A 15,784-nucleotide genomic window follows, 5' to 3' on the forward strand; every position below is an offset into this window, starting at 1 on the left:
GGGATTATCCAAAAGAAAGTGGTTTGTTACTAAATGAGTCTGGGACCATGTGGGTCATCTCTTCAAGACCCCAAAAGCCAAAGCAATCTTCAGAAAAAAGCAAAAAGCAGGAGGCATCATGCTACCTGGTATCAAACTATACTAGAAGGCTATAGGAAACAAAATAGCATGGTACTGGCATAAAAACAAACACATTGATCAATAGAACAGAATAGAGAGCCCAGAAATAAACCACTCCTATATGGTCAATTAATCTATGACAATGGAGGCAAGCATATACAATGAAGTAAGACAGTCTCTTTAATCAATGGTGCTGGGAAAACTGGATACATACATGCAAAAAAATGAAACTAGACCACATTCTTACACTATATATAAGAATAAACTCAAAATGGATTAAAGATTTAAATGTAAGACCTGAAACGATAAAACCCCTAGAAAAAAACAAGCAGTAAACTCTCTGACTGCTCTTAGTAATATTTTTTTGAATAAGTTTCCTTGGGCAAAAGAAAAAAATAAACAAATGGGACTACATCAAACTAAAAAGGGGTTGCACAGCAAAGGAAACTATCAATAAAATGAAAAGACAATCCCTGAATGGAAGAAGGTATTCGCCAGTGATACATATGATAAGGGATTAATATCCAAAATATATAAGAAACTCAGACAACTTAATACCAAAAAGACCAACAATTTGATTTTAAAATGGGCAGAGGACTGAAGTAGACACTTCTCCAAAGAGGACATACAGATGGCCAACAGACATATGAAAAGATGCTCACTGTCCCTAATTATCAGAGAAATGCAAATTAAAACCACAATGATGGCTCTAGACCTGGAGGGCTCAATTGGGTTCTCTGCTTAGGGTTCCACAACCAAGGTGGAACCTTACGGCCAAAACCAAGGTATTGAGTAAGCTTGGCTCTTATCTGAAGACGTAGTAGAAGAATTTACTTCCAGCTCATTCAAGTTATCAGCAGGATTAGTTTACTTATGGTTGTAGGATTGAGGACCTTGTTTTCTTGCTGACTGTCAGGCAGGGGTCACTCAGCTTCTGTGGGTGACCTACATTCCTCATTAGGTGGCCTGTTCCAACTTCAAGCCAGCAACAGCACATCAAATCCTTCTTATGCTTATAATCTCTCTACTTATTCTGTTACTAGCCTGAGAAAACTTTCTGCTTTTAAAGGATCAGGTGTTTAGATGGAGCCCACCCAGATAATTCCACTTATTGAACTCAAATGATTAGTAGTTACCTTAAAAACATTTGCAAAATACCTTTTGCCATGTACTATAATCAGGGACATAATAGCTCATCATGTTCATAGGTGAAGGAATTAGGAATCTTTTAGGGAACTATTTTAGAATTCTGTCTGCAACATAACTCTAAAAGTTTTTGATTCTGTGTCTTCCAAGTGTACAGAGAATGCTCTTCTGTAAAGGCCTTTGCTTCTGTCTTCCTTCTACAATCCCTTCCTGATATCTAATGTTAGTTTCTCTTGCTACAGTTTAAACTCATTGATTTTAGTTCTGTCTGTATTCTTCCAAAATCAGGTTTCATCTTAGTACACTCCTTAGTGCCTGGGGACAGTAGATATTTCTAGAGCCTGTTGCTCATCTCAGTGCAGTGCCAGCATTTTCTTAGTGATGCAGATCGAGGAGGCTGATATGGGAGAATGGAGACCAGTTATTTTACTAATGCTGACAGGTGCTTTCATGGACTAATATTTAAAAGGGGGCAATGAAATCTTCCTATACACTTATCAGTGAGCAATAGGGGAATGTCAGAGGGATGGAGCAGTCCTGCCTTCATCCTTTAGTAGCATCCTCTGTTCAGGGCATTTGTAGAGAGCCATTAAAACGAAGTTGACCTTTCTTCAGTCTAGCTCCTTTGTAGAGATTTCAATTGACTTATGTATGGTTATTCCAATGCTTTTTATAGTGACTTTTTTATTATACAAATAAATGAAATAAAATCTGAAAGTACAGATTATCCAGTAGACAAGAATGAACATCACCACAATCGCTTCATTCAGGGTAACCACCACTAATATTGGGTTGTTTATATTTCTCAATGTTGCTCTATGATATGTGAATAAATTATTTTTAAAAGGATATTGCACAACATTTAACAATTTATACTGAAAATTTTCATGTCAATAAAGATATTTCTAGGCTATCATTTTAAATGGCTGCCTTCTAACATTTCATCTTGTGGTTATACCAGTGTTTTTCAATAATTTCTGCTGAATATTTAGGTTGTTTCTATTTCTCACTGATATGAATAATGCTTAAGTGAATATCTACCTAACTAGATCTTTGAGCATATTCTTAATTGCATTGATAAGTTTCTAAAAGTAAAATTGTTTAGATGGAGCATGCAGGCATATTGAAATTTTTTGAAACATGTTAGCAATGTCTTGTAATTGTAAAATGCCATTAGTTAATATTATATAATGAGGAAAAATTACTGGGTTTGTGGTAAAAATATAGGCTTCAGCTCCTCTTTCATTGCTTGCTAGCTCTATCTATAATCTTGATTAAATCATCACCCCTGACCCTCAATGTCTTCATCTGAAAATTGGGACTAATAAGTATTCTACTTCTTATATGGGGTTAATATATAAGGTTAAGAAAGATGGGTTATGGGCCAAGAACTTTGAAAATCATAAAATTATGAGTAAATATAAGGCCTTTATTTACCCCTTCTGCCCAGAGAAGGACAGTGAGCTTCAGGAAAATCAACCATAATTTTCCCCCATTAAATTACACCTCTTTTGAGAACATTTGATTGTACTGACATCCCCCAAGTGCACACTGAATTTGATGGCACTCCTCCAAGCATACCACTGGCTCTAGTCCTTATCCACAGTGTGCTTCCATATTTTTTTGCCTGTGTCTTCTCTTGTACAATTAGGTCTATGACTTTGGAAATCTATTCTGTATGGTTACTGTATTTATTTATTTATTTATTTATTTATTTATTTATGTATCTTTTTGTTGTCATTTTGCTTTCTCAAGCTGGCTATTCCCTCATTCCCCCTGCTGATCTATTATATTCTCCATGAGGTTGTCTTTATTGGTACTCATAGGTTGCATTTAGCACTCATATGGTACTTTACATCTTGAAAGCACTTTACAGACATTAGCTAATTAATTTTCACATCACAGCATGATAGGCAGGTAGGGAGCTAACCTAAGCATTTGAGCTATGGCAATGGAAGATGTGTTACACATGCAATAACTTATTTTTTATTATTCTTTGGAGGAGGAAGAGATGGTTATGTAATTTGTCCCAAACCTCAGAAGGCATTTACATTATAGTTGAAATTCAAGCCTAATCTAATAAAGTCCATTGTATTATAGGCCTTCTTTCTGGTTCTGATCCGGCTTGCTCCCGAAAACAGTGCTGTGGGGGTGAAATTGGCCAGCTGGCCTTCCTTTCCACTCTGCAGGGGCAGCAGCATTACTGCCACTGGAGTCACTTTCTTCCTTTCTTTCCTTTTTTGAATGACAGTACTTATTGGAATGAACCTGATGAGAAATTTGAAAATATTTCAGAGGGACCTTCAAGTTTATGAGTGAGAACAGACACCAGCAGGAGGCAACACCCCGTATAGGGCAAATATGGATTATAATTTAATTTGGAGTTGGATTGTAATTTGCTTTTGAAAACTGAGAGTTTTCTAATTGGTAAAATGATGATATCACTTTTGCTTGGGCAGATGGGGAAATAGTGCGGGTTAAAAACCCTTGGCTTAGCTCCCCTCCTGTACCATTAGGGGTCCTAGAGTGGAGCGGGAGGAAAGAGAGAGGAGGACCCAGGGGTGTTTGGTCTGGATTTTGCTCGTTAGTCCTTGGGCCTCCCTAAAGCCAATAAGGATTTCCCAACTGCCTAGAATTCTCCAGAATTTCCCTTCCTTAAAAGTTCATGGACGAAACTCAGGCTGAGTCCACAGGCTTTCTCTCTCTCTCTCTCTTTTTTATAATAATCTTTTTAAAAATATATTTTATTGATTTTTTACAGAGAGGAAGAGAGAGGGATAGAGAGTTAGAAACATCTATGAGAGAGAAACATTGATCAATTGCCTCCTGCACACTCCCCAGTGGGTATATGCCTGCAACTAAGGTACATGCCCTTGACCGGAATCAAACCTGGGTCCCTTGAGTCCGCAGGCCGATGCTCTATCCACTGAGCAAAACCGGTTAGGACCAGGCTTTCTCTCTTCAGGGAACATAATGAAAGGTAATGGGAAGATCAATTCTTTTAGGAGAATATCTAATTCACTTCCCTGTGTCCTGAAATGTGGTCAAGATTTGCAACAATAGTAATTTAGGTTATAAAATCTTTAGGTTTTGGAAAGTTGGTGGTGGTGCCAGTGGAAGAGGGAGCCAATAAGAACAAGTCCTGATATTTGAGTTCTTTGCCACTAGCTCTTCTCTGATAGATTTCCCTGGTCTCTATAATTTCTCATGCCAGTGGGCGTTAGTCTGAACACCTAAGCAGATGGCCTAAATAAGAGGGGGAGATTTGACATTTAGCTGTTAATTTGTTTTACGATGTGAGCTGCGATGTATTATACATGAGGTAAATAAATGTGGTGGACTAATTATGGAAACGTGCACTGCCTTCCAATTATTTTTGGATTATGTGTTTAATATTTTGAACTATTCCAATTACAGGGAGATTTGTCACTGCAGCAAACTTTTCTTATTAGTGGAATTCCAACTTTATCTGCAGCAAGGCTCAGCTGATTTTGTTCTAAGTGTATGAATGTCTTAGACTTTCCAACACATTTGGGATTTTTTTCCTGGTTGAATCATATTTTAGACTTATATTTTTGACAACCTATTTCACAGATGACTGACCTCCCCCTCCCAATATGGGATTCTGGTCCACTTTCAAATAGAAGATCCATTTTTGTTATCATAAAAGGGCAATCTTGTCATTTTAAAAAGATCACTTATGATTAATTCAAAATCTGTAACTTGTTTTGCTCTATTAATTTTCTCATATTTCTTTCAAGAACAATTTGATTGGTAGAGGAATGGATCAACTCAGTAAAGTGGCTTAACATGATCCAACCATCTCATTAAAAGCTACATATAAATTAAAAAACAAACAACTAAATTCCTTTACTCTTAGTTTAACAGTAAGAGGAGCACTAGAATGTTTGAAAACTAGAGGATTGCTTTAATTTGTGTCTAAAGACATAGTGAAACTTGATTTTGTTTTGTTTTGAATTTATATTCTAATTTATGCTAACTCTGCAACCCAGAGCCATCATTCTCAATTTCATTAAATTTGAAATTTTTTAAAAATGGACATTTTTTGTTTGTTTGCTTTTCAGTTTAAGAAAAGTATTGCCTTGAATCTAGAGCTTACCAACTTAGTGTTGATTTTTTGCAGAAAGTGAGCTTCATACACCCATTTTAAGTGTAGATTCTACACTCATATGTAACAACCATTGCAACCTCATTGTAGAATATTTCTATCAACCCAGCTCAAGTTTTAAAAAACTGAAGAAAGTTCTCTGGTGAAGTACTTACTCTATAAACCAATCAACAGGAGGCTGAGAACAGGTGGACAGCCCCTACTAAAACCAAACTTGAAGGGACCCCACCAGACTTGCAATAGAGCAGCAATGGGCAGTGACAGTTCATCCCATACAACCCCCCTAAACCTGTCCACAAGGCCCCCTTTTCTCTGACTTCTTAGTGAGCCAAACAGACTAGCCTAGGCTCATTTCCTCAGCCCTTTCTGGTTTCACTGTCCCAGGCTTAATAAATGTCATCTAAAATTCAAGATAGATAATAGGTAGGTAGGTAGGTAGATAGATAGATAGATAGATAGATAGATAGATAGATAGATAAAACCAAATACTTGGAGTGAAGAAAGACATGGCCCCTGGAGAAGTTATTATGAGTTTGAGGGGGAAAACACACCATATATAACACTTTTGGTACATTCAGAAGACCAACATTTCACAGTCATTTTAACAGGAAAATTTTACTATAAAAATATTAATTATTTCAATGGACTGGAGTACCAAGGGATTGGCATCTGAATCTCTTGGACTGAGATTTGGACCTTGGAGTGGGCAGAACTGGAGGTCACTGAATAACTGAATCCTAGAAACTGCCAGCAATCCTTCCTCTGGAACTTTCTGGAAGTGCATTGAGTATCAGGAAAGCTGTTTACAGTGAAATGTTGCACTGGAGGCAGCTATAATAATAAAAGCATAATATGCTAATTAGACCAGACAACCTTCCGGATGAAGCCGGGGTTGCAAGTGAAGTTCGGTTCCCAGGCGTCAGAGGGAAGCCTGTGCCAGCAGCTGCGGGAAGGAAGGCCTACTCTTGCACGAATTTTTGTGCATTGGGCCTCTAGTCCACTATAAAACATGGATGGTGGGAGAATCTGTGGCTGATGTGCACTGAGGGAGCTGGAAAGTGGAGAAGTCAGGGGCTGGAGAGACATGGAGGGAACCTGCCAACCTAGCATGCCAGAACCAGGGAACAAAACTCTCTCCCATTATGACAAATCTTAACTTCATGCCAGCTGGCAAAGGAAAGATACTTAAAGGGCCCAGATTCATTTTCACAGATCAAACATTTCAGTCATCTTCTCACATGGATATCAAGGAAAACTTTTTTAGAATTATGACAAGAACCTAGATTCTAGGTTACATCAGTCAGAGTTCTTCAGAGAAACAACAACAAAAATAAATATGTGTGTGTGTGTGTGTGTGTGTGTGTGTGTGTGTATTCAACTGATTGTATCAGGCCCGCCAACATTATAGAAAGTAATGTGCTTTACTTACTTATTTATATATTATTATATAAATATATAAATTATATATTTATATAATAATATATTTTCTACATAATAAATATATTTTCTACATAATATATTTTCTACATATTATTATATAAATATATAACTAATATATAAATTATATATTTATATAATAATATATTTTCTACATAATAAATATATTTTCTACATAATATATTTTCTACATAATAAATATAATAAATATATTTTCACAACCTACTTATTTATATATTAATCTCATCCATAAACACCTTCACAGAAGCATCCAGAATAATGTTTCACCAAATATCTAGGCACCATGGCCCAGCCAAGTTGACATAAAAATTAAGCATTACACTAATGTTAGACCCCTGCCATGAGGGCTGCTATGAGGAATTTTTCAGTCCACATTCATTCTCAGAGGCACTGTGCTGAGGAAGTGAGTGGGCACCGAACTGTAGTCAGTGTACTACTTACTCACCAAGCTGTGTGCCCGGACCGACTACATCTGCTGGCAGGAAGGGCCCTTTTCCTAATTGGTGTGTAGGCAAATCTATTTACAAATCCCTGTGCCTTTACACACCTTTTTCTAATTTGCACAGAGCCTTGTAATAGACAAGCTTTGGTCTTACACTTGGCTTCTAATTCTGACTCAGCTTCCCAGTAGCTACATGCCCATGGACCAAGTCATTAATGTCTATGAAGCCAGTTATCTTCATCGGTAAAATGGGAAATGTACCTGGTTTGTAAGATTTAGATACAATGAGTTAACATTTATGAAATGCCTGGCTGTCTTGATGTCTGGCACACAGTAATTACATAGGAAAAGGTAGCCAGATGTTACATAGCACCTCCCTGATACACAACCTGGTATCCCCTCCAGAAATAACCTCTCAGCATGTTCTCAATTACAAATATTTCTTCTTTATGTGGCTTAACTATGGATTCCATTTAGAACCATTGGGTGATCTGGATGACCACAAGGGCTGGTTTCCATCCATTCAAACCACAAAAGACTCAGACATTGAAATTCCTTGTCTGGCTAAGGACTGTCAGAGCTGAGGGACAGTGAAGCCCACAAGTTCCCATTGCCTGAAGCACACAGCTGGCAAAGTCTAATTTTAAGTCCTGCTGAAGTGCTTTTTGACATCATACATGCAGAATGTCCTCTGTTAATAAAACAATAAGTTTGGGGCTGCGGGGAGGAGACAATAAACCAATGACTGCCATGCAGCCTTCCCAAATGCAGCCAAACACATAGTCACAAATAATGTTTATAAATAAATTAATAAGCTGTTCAAAGAAATGCAGAATGAGCAATGGATAAATAACAAGACTTTGTTTTCCATAATTAAAAGGACTTTGCAGACTTAAAATACTAAAGTGCCATTTGCCTTTGTAGAGGAGGGACACTTGGAATCAAGCATACATCTCTTCTAATAATTTTACGGCAGTTTATAAACTCAAACATATAATGGTTTTAGTTTGACATCCTCCTCCAGTAAAGGGACAATGCTTTGAATAAATCAAATGTTAATGAGTAGAAAATAAGAAAACATCTCATTCTTGATTTTAATAAAAGTCACAATTTGAAAACACCTGAGAATGCAGTTCCTCTGTAGAGTGTGTCTCTCTACTCTACAGGACTGCTCTAGATTGATTTAAAATTTTTCATAACAAAGCATGTTAGCATCTTCACTGTCTTTCTTTTTGTCCTTCCTCTTCGTCTTCTCTACAGAAAAGCAGACTTGACAGTGACAATGGTGTTTATGCACGCTTGGCAGAAAGAAAACCAAAAGCTAGTAATTTCAGTTTGTTTGCTTTTCTGTAATTCCCCCTACTGATGGCTTTTTCTCTCCCTCTTCCTGAAGTCAGGCCTGTGTGTTTGTGTACAAGAAGAAATAAAGAAAGGAAGGGAAGCAAGGAAGGAGGGAGGGAAAAAGGGAGGGAGGGAGGAAGGGAGGGAAGGAGGGAGGAGGCAGGGAGGGAGGGAGGGAGGGAGGAGGGAGGAAAGGAAGGAAGGAAGGAAGGAAGGAAGGAAGGAAGGAAGGAAGGAAGGAAGGAAAAGAAAAAGAGAACAGTAGTAAATGCAAAAGCATTTTGATGCTCCCCTTGGCTTTTGGGTTTTTCCCTGGTGTCCACTGAATGAGATTGACTCTGTGATAACTTATCAAGGGTAGAAAGAACTCTGTGCTTTGGATGTGATTTCTGCTTCAAATGCATTAATCTGCTTGCAACTCCTGAGGCCCTCCATGGACTCAATTCCCTCTAAGCCATAGATAATAGAATCACAGCCTCAAAAAAAGCCTTCAAGGTTGTCTAGTTCACTTTGCAGAGAAAAAGACAAGGCCTTGTGAGAGGTGGCTGAGCCAAGGTCTTAGCCAACTGTGGCTGCAGATGCACTAGAATCCATGTTTCCTGAGATCAGTTCAGGGCTTTGTCACTGTTGTGGGTAAACTCTCCTCCGATAGCTAACCATTTCCATGATCTCTAGTTTGATGTCACTTGGAGATTTCCTGAAAATATAGTCAAACAAATGCCAGTAGGCTTGTGCATTAATTTACCTTTCTTTTACTTTTCCAGGAGGCGGAAACACAGGCAGTCGTATTAAGTTTAAATATTTTGGTTTAGCTTAGAACATTTGCCTCTATCATCATCAACCCCAGTCCTCCTAGGACTCATGCTTCAATGACTCTAATCCACTCTCTTTCCTTACACACATTTACTCCCACCTGTTCATCCTGCACATGCCACGATTTCTGCCTTAAAAATCATAACAAGTGCAGCAATTGGCATTTATTGGTTACATCAATGCTTTGCCAGCTATGATTGATTGGCAGATCACTAGTTCAATCACATAGTGACTTAAAACATTGGCACACTGACTAACCATGCAGGGGTATTAAGAAACCACAGAACTGTCACTCATTGCTTCTGAGGCTGAAGGGAATATTTCATTGTGTTTACAGGGAATTTCATGGTTTAGCAGTTAAGGCTCAGACAGGAAAACAGAAACTGGACAAGTATTTTAAGCAAGAAGGGCCTTAAAATAGGGGATTTGATGCATACAAAACTGGACATTGAAAGGTAAGGAAAAGGCTCTGTTAGCTGAAGTTATAGGACCCACAGAATGCTCACCATCACATAAAACACTGAAAAAATATTTTTCTCACCTGCTGACGACTATGCATTTGCCCACCTCTGCTGGAAGAGCACTAATCTCTCTGTGTTGCATTTCTGTCTTCTACATACCATGGGAGTTCTTTTTATTGATGTGATCTAGCCTTGTAGTAAGAGGTTCTGGGAAATGTAGTTTCCAGATTTTTAACCTATGAGATAGAATGGGTAATATAGGGGAGAAAATGGTAACAAATTGCCAAAAATCTAGCACAGGTGGCATCCATGTTTCTTCATATTGCAGTGGGAGAAGAAAGAGGAAAATCCTTTTAGTTTCTATTTCCACTCTAGGTAAGCAGTTACTTTTCTTATCAAAAGGAGTTTCAACTTTCTCCTCTCATCACCATAGCCTGCAAAAGAACACTGACTGTGCAGACAGAAGCCATCAGTGACATTGCAAACAGAAACAGAAGCTAAAGGCTGCAGTCATTTCCCGGTTTATAATCTAGATCAGAAGTTAAGGACCTATTTCTGTTAGAAGCCAGAAGTAAGTATCTTAAACTTTGTGGGCCATCTGGTCTCTGTCTCAGCTACTCAACTCTGCCTTGATAATGCTAAATGAGTCATACACAGTATGTAAATGATTGAATAACTGTGTTCCAATAAAACTTTATTTACAAAAAACAGGTAGTGGGCCAGATTTGGCCTGCAGGCCATAGTTTTCTGATCTCTGATCTAGATCGGTAATAAGCAAAAAATAAAAACTAAAAACTAAAAAAAAATCTAAAAAACCAAAACCAACCTCCTCCTCCAAACAAGCAAACAAACAAACAAATGAAAACATTTCAGCCACCTAGTAGAGCTACTGGGGACAATGACAATTCAGGAGACAAAAGGGTCCAGAATAGGCCATTATTTGCTTACTTGTATTGGTTACAGGTTTGGGGGTGAGGGTTGTTCCTATTTTTTGTTGAGGACCAAGCAAAGACACCTTTGAAGTTGCTTACACCTGTGACTATGTATAGTATTTGGAACACATAATTCTCATTGTAGAGTCTGAACCTAGGTTTCTCAACAAAACTTTTTGCAACATTATCAACAATCTTTCAATTGCAAGTGATGGAAACCCAATCCAAATTGGCTTGTGCAAAAGGAAGGATGTCTTGACTCTTGTAGCTGAGAACACCAGTGTATAACTGACTTGTTACAAAATTGGCCCTAGGTGTGTGTGCAGTGTCAGTAGAGACCAGTGTCTCTCCACTGGTCAGCTCTGCTTCTCTCTACTTCATTGTCACTCAGGCAAACTTTCCCTTTGGGGTGGCACCCCTATGATCAGCCAGTCACACCAGCCTATTGGGAAGGAAATGGCACTTCCCTCATAGTTCTAACAAAGTCTCCAAGCTCACTCCAGTTAGCCCTAACTGAGTCTCAGGTTCAATACAGAACCCATTATTCTGGCAAGAGGGAAGGAAAATGTTGGGAGCCTACACCTAGGTTCTGTGCCCCTTTGCAGGTAGGATTGGCTACATCTCAACCACACAGACTTAGAATAAGGGAGGAAGGATAGTTCCTTAAAGGAAAATCAGAATGTCATTATGAGGGTGTAGTGAAATGAAGGCCAGACAATAACTACCATGAGTCTACTAGTTGGAATTGCTTTCACAGAGTTCCAAATTACCCCATGTCCGCTGAAGCACAGATACCTGAACCAGGTAGACTGTATCTGATGTATACAGTTCAGGTTCCAATGTCCCTTTAAGTAGTGGTACTACCTCAGCCATAGGCATATAGCTGGTATGAGGCAGATCAGTAAATACAGTTGAATGACGATAAACATTTAATTTGGGTAAGTATAAGATGCTTTCTTATGAAATACCTTTCTGATGTTTCTTAAATGGAATGGAGACCATTTTCCTTTCTAAACCAGAATTATTTGATCATTTTTTCTTGTTTTTCTTTAGCTCTCATGAAAGCAGTCAATGAACGAAAGAGAGAGAGAGAGAGAGAGAGAGAGAGAAAGAGAAAGCTCACAGTTTTCTTTCTATGAGGCTGTAGCACTTGACCTTACCTTTCCTTTAGCTTATTCACTGAAGTGAATAAAGACTTTGAAGTTTTTAAAAGCAAAGAGCATATATATTTCATTTTAGCAGGTTAAAGGGATGTGAGTTTCACCAAGTTTCTACCCTGCCAGCCAGTGGATATGCAATTTAAGCATGGCCACCAGTACAGTGGTGTGAGCAAGCACTGACCTTTCAGATTAGTGCCTAAGCCTTCATTAAGAAGAGCATCCAAAATGACAGCCATGCCTCTAAGGAAGCCCAGCATTCCACACTGGTAGCCCAAGCAGTGAAAATTGATTTGGCATGGGATTCTCCTCTCCAGGGCCCCCATACTGGGAGCCAGGAGCACTAGACAGCGTGTTGGCAGATTCCAATCACTTAGGAGCTTTCCTTTATGACGCTGCTTTGTAAGAATGCATCTAGTTAAATTCATAGGGTCATTGACTGTGGCTTTCAGAACACAAGGTTTTATGAAGGAATGTGGACCAGGAATCCAAGGTTCAGAGCCCAGACCTTCAAATAGATTAATTACCATGCAAAGCTTTCCATAAGAGTTTTCCAACTTTGGCTTCATCCTGTGCCCTAGTAACCATGGGGCCTATTCAGCAGACCCAGGTGTCCACTATGGTCCATTGGACAGAGTGATGGGTGGAGAGCCAGGAACTGGGACAAGCTCATTTCAGCTCCCCACTGGCTCCCTGTGTGCTCCCTTGAGCAGGTTCTTAACTGCTCTGTCTGCATTTCCATCCTATTAAGTTAAGAGAAGAACAATAATGCCCCAAGACACAGAGGTCCAGGGTCGGGGTAGAGGTGGGACAGGTGCATATGTGTGTCTGTGTCTGTCAGGGAAGGGGAGTGTCTGGAGGGCAAGTACTGGTAAATCATCTGCGATGGAGAAAGCATCCTGCTCTGGCTAGTGCATAAAAAAGTGACTATTTGCTACTCCTGCACTTGCTTTCTGATAAGCTGAAGAAGAACGATAAGGAGACAAAAGAAATAATAAAACTGAGGAACAAATGAAGAATTGACAATCTAGCCTATGAATTTAATGTAACCTTCTTTAAGAATTTTCTAAAATTAAAATATAAAGTTCTGTTTTTTCTAAAATTGGATTTAAAATAATACTTTCCCAGAGCATAAGGGGTATATGGGAGGTATTAAATAAATATCTATCACATTAGTAAAATAATTTTAAATATTAGCTAGAATGTAGCCTTTCTGAACCAGACAAGGCAACCTGTGGGCATTACTGTGGCATTTATTGAGTGCCTACTGTGTGCTAAAGATGAAGCCTCACACTTTTGTATAGGTTGTCTCATTTCCTCCTAATAATAGATGTATAAAATAGGATGTTTGCTATTATTCCCATTTTACAGATTTTGAAACTAACATAGATGTATAGGAGTTAAATTTCCATGAGGTTGTAGAACTGAGATTAGAAAATCCCAAGCAGTACAGTTAATTCTAGAGCCCACATAACCCTGTCCAGGACTCTAAGTGATTGTCCTATCTACCTGACACTGTCACATGAGACTAGGAAGACCTGGCTGAAGGTACCACCTAGATAGAAGTTCTAGTCCTGAGCAGAGTTGCCAGACTTAGCAAGTAAAAATACAGAATGCTCCATTCAATTTAAATTTAAGATAAATTACAATTAATATTTATTATAAGTACTAGAGGCCCAGTGCATGATTAAATCATGCATGTGTATGGTCCCCTAGTTCTAACCTGCCATCCTGGTGCCGGAGCAGACAGGCACCCAGCTCCCACACTTTCCATTTCGATTGCGGGGGAGCTGGGTGCCTGTCCGCTGGTGTACCAGGCCTTTCGGAAACCTCCGGCGTGGTGGAGGCTTCCGAAAGGCCTGGTGCCAGAGTGGACAGGCACCTAGCTCTCCCGCTTTTGATGGTCTGCGGCAGGACGTGGGCTTGCTGCCCCAGAGGTCCCTTCTGTGCCGCAGCACAGCCATGGTGCAGATGCTGAGCTCGCGCCGCCGCTGGTGACCCGAGCTCAGCATCCTGCCGGCCCAATCAGCCACCCTGACCACCCCGAGTCCCGCCCCCCCGTGCCTCCTTGCCAATCGTGGGCATGACAAAGGTATGGTCAATTTGCATATTTGTCTATTATTAGGTAGGATGTCTTATTCATGCTTATACTAAAAATTATTTGCTTAACTGAAATTTAAATTGAACTGTGTCCTCTATTTTATCTTATCAACCTTCTTTCTGAGTCATATGGCTGCTGTCAAAGACAGAATTTATTCTATGAATCTTGGGCAGTCTGGGATCCCAAAGAAAAGCACCTGCATGGTGACCACCTCTTTACAACTTACCACTCAGTCTCCACCGCCTACCCAAAGCTACTTGCTTCTCCAAACCAGGTGAAATCTAAAACATCTTAAGCACTTAGAGTGAATATAGGTAATTGATCATGAGGGAAGAGTGGGTACATTGTAGAGAAAGCCATCTTTATGTAAATCTGCCTTGAGTTTTGGGGGGGCAGGAATTCAGGGGCAATTTTTTGCCCAATTACAGTTGACCCTTAAACAATGCAGGAGAAGGGGATTAGGGCACCTATCTCCTGTGCTATCAAAAATCCATGTATAACTATTGTCTCCCCACAAAATATTAACTCTAATAGCCTACTGTTGACTGGAAGCCTTACCAATAACACAAATGGTCAATTAATACATATTTGATATGTTATATGTATTAATACTGGATTCTTACAATAAAGTAAGCTAGAGAAATGAAAATATTATTAAGAAAATAATGAGGAAGAAAAAATACATTTACAAAATTTATTGAAAGAGTTCACAAATAAGTGGATCCGTGAAGTTCAAACTCTTGTTCAAGGGTCAACTCTAGTCATAATTGTAGGTCTGTACCCTCTAGCTATCTGTGGCTCAGAGATGTGTTTTCTTTAGCTCAATGATTATTGCTGACTTATGTCCATCAAAGTCTCCACCTATCTTATTTTTTATACTTGGCTACTCGCCTATTCTACTCATTTATGCTATGTGCCTGAGCCCTCTCCCAGCGCTTTGTGTTGATAACTACATTTTTAAAATATTGATTTTAGAGAGAGAGGAAAGGGGAGAGAGATGATGATGATAAATAGATAGATAGATAGATAGATAGACAGATAGATAGATAGATAGATAAATAGATAGAGAAACATCATTCACTTGCCCCTACATGCACCCCAACTGCAGATAGAACCCACCACCTAGGTATGTGCCCTGACTGGGAATCAAACCTACCACCTTTTGGTGTACAGGATGATGCTCCAACCAACTGAGCCACAGTGACCAGAGTGAGTTGATAACTACATTTAGTTCAGTTAACCAAATTCAGTTTTCATCATATAGTTAACCAACAGCTAACCAAAATTCAATTTTCATCATACAACTGTATTGGATTATATGTCATAATATAGGCAAATTCATGCAGGTTTTAATACAAGTTATGCAAATTCCTAGTGTCCTACTAGTTCAAAAAGCAATGACCATTGGTAGAATCCTAGTGAAGCCCAGAGGTACAGAATGTGTGTAATTGAGCACTGGATTAAGTCAGGGTTCTCTGAGCCTGGAAAGAGCATGTAGTGTAAATCGTATTCGAGACTAAGAAGAAGAAGAAGGCCCAATGGGCTGGACTGAAACATCTTTGGTTTTGAGGCAATGAGGTACTTAATCTTTGATTTCTAAACAGCCCAGAATCAGATGTAGGAATATCCATTTTCTGCTATGAGAATCTTTCTCCAAAGAAATAAAGCAATCTCCCAATCATTT

The sequence above is a fragment of the Eptesicus fuscus genome, chromosome 7, assembly GCF_027574615.1.
Source record: "Eptesicus fuscus isolate TK198812 chromosome 7, DD_ASM_mEF_20220401, whole genome shotgun sequence".
Classification (NCBI taxonomy): Eukaryota; Metazoa; Chordata; class Mammalia; order Chiroptera; family Vespertilionidae; genus Eptesicus; species Eptesicus fuscus.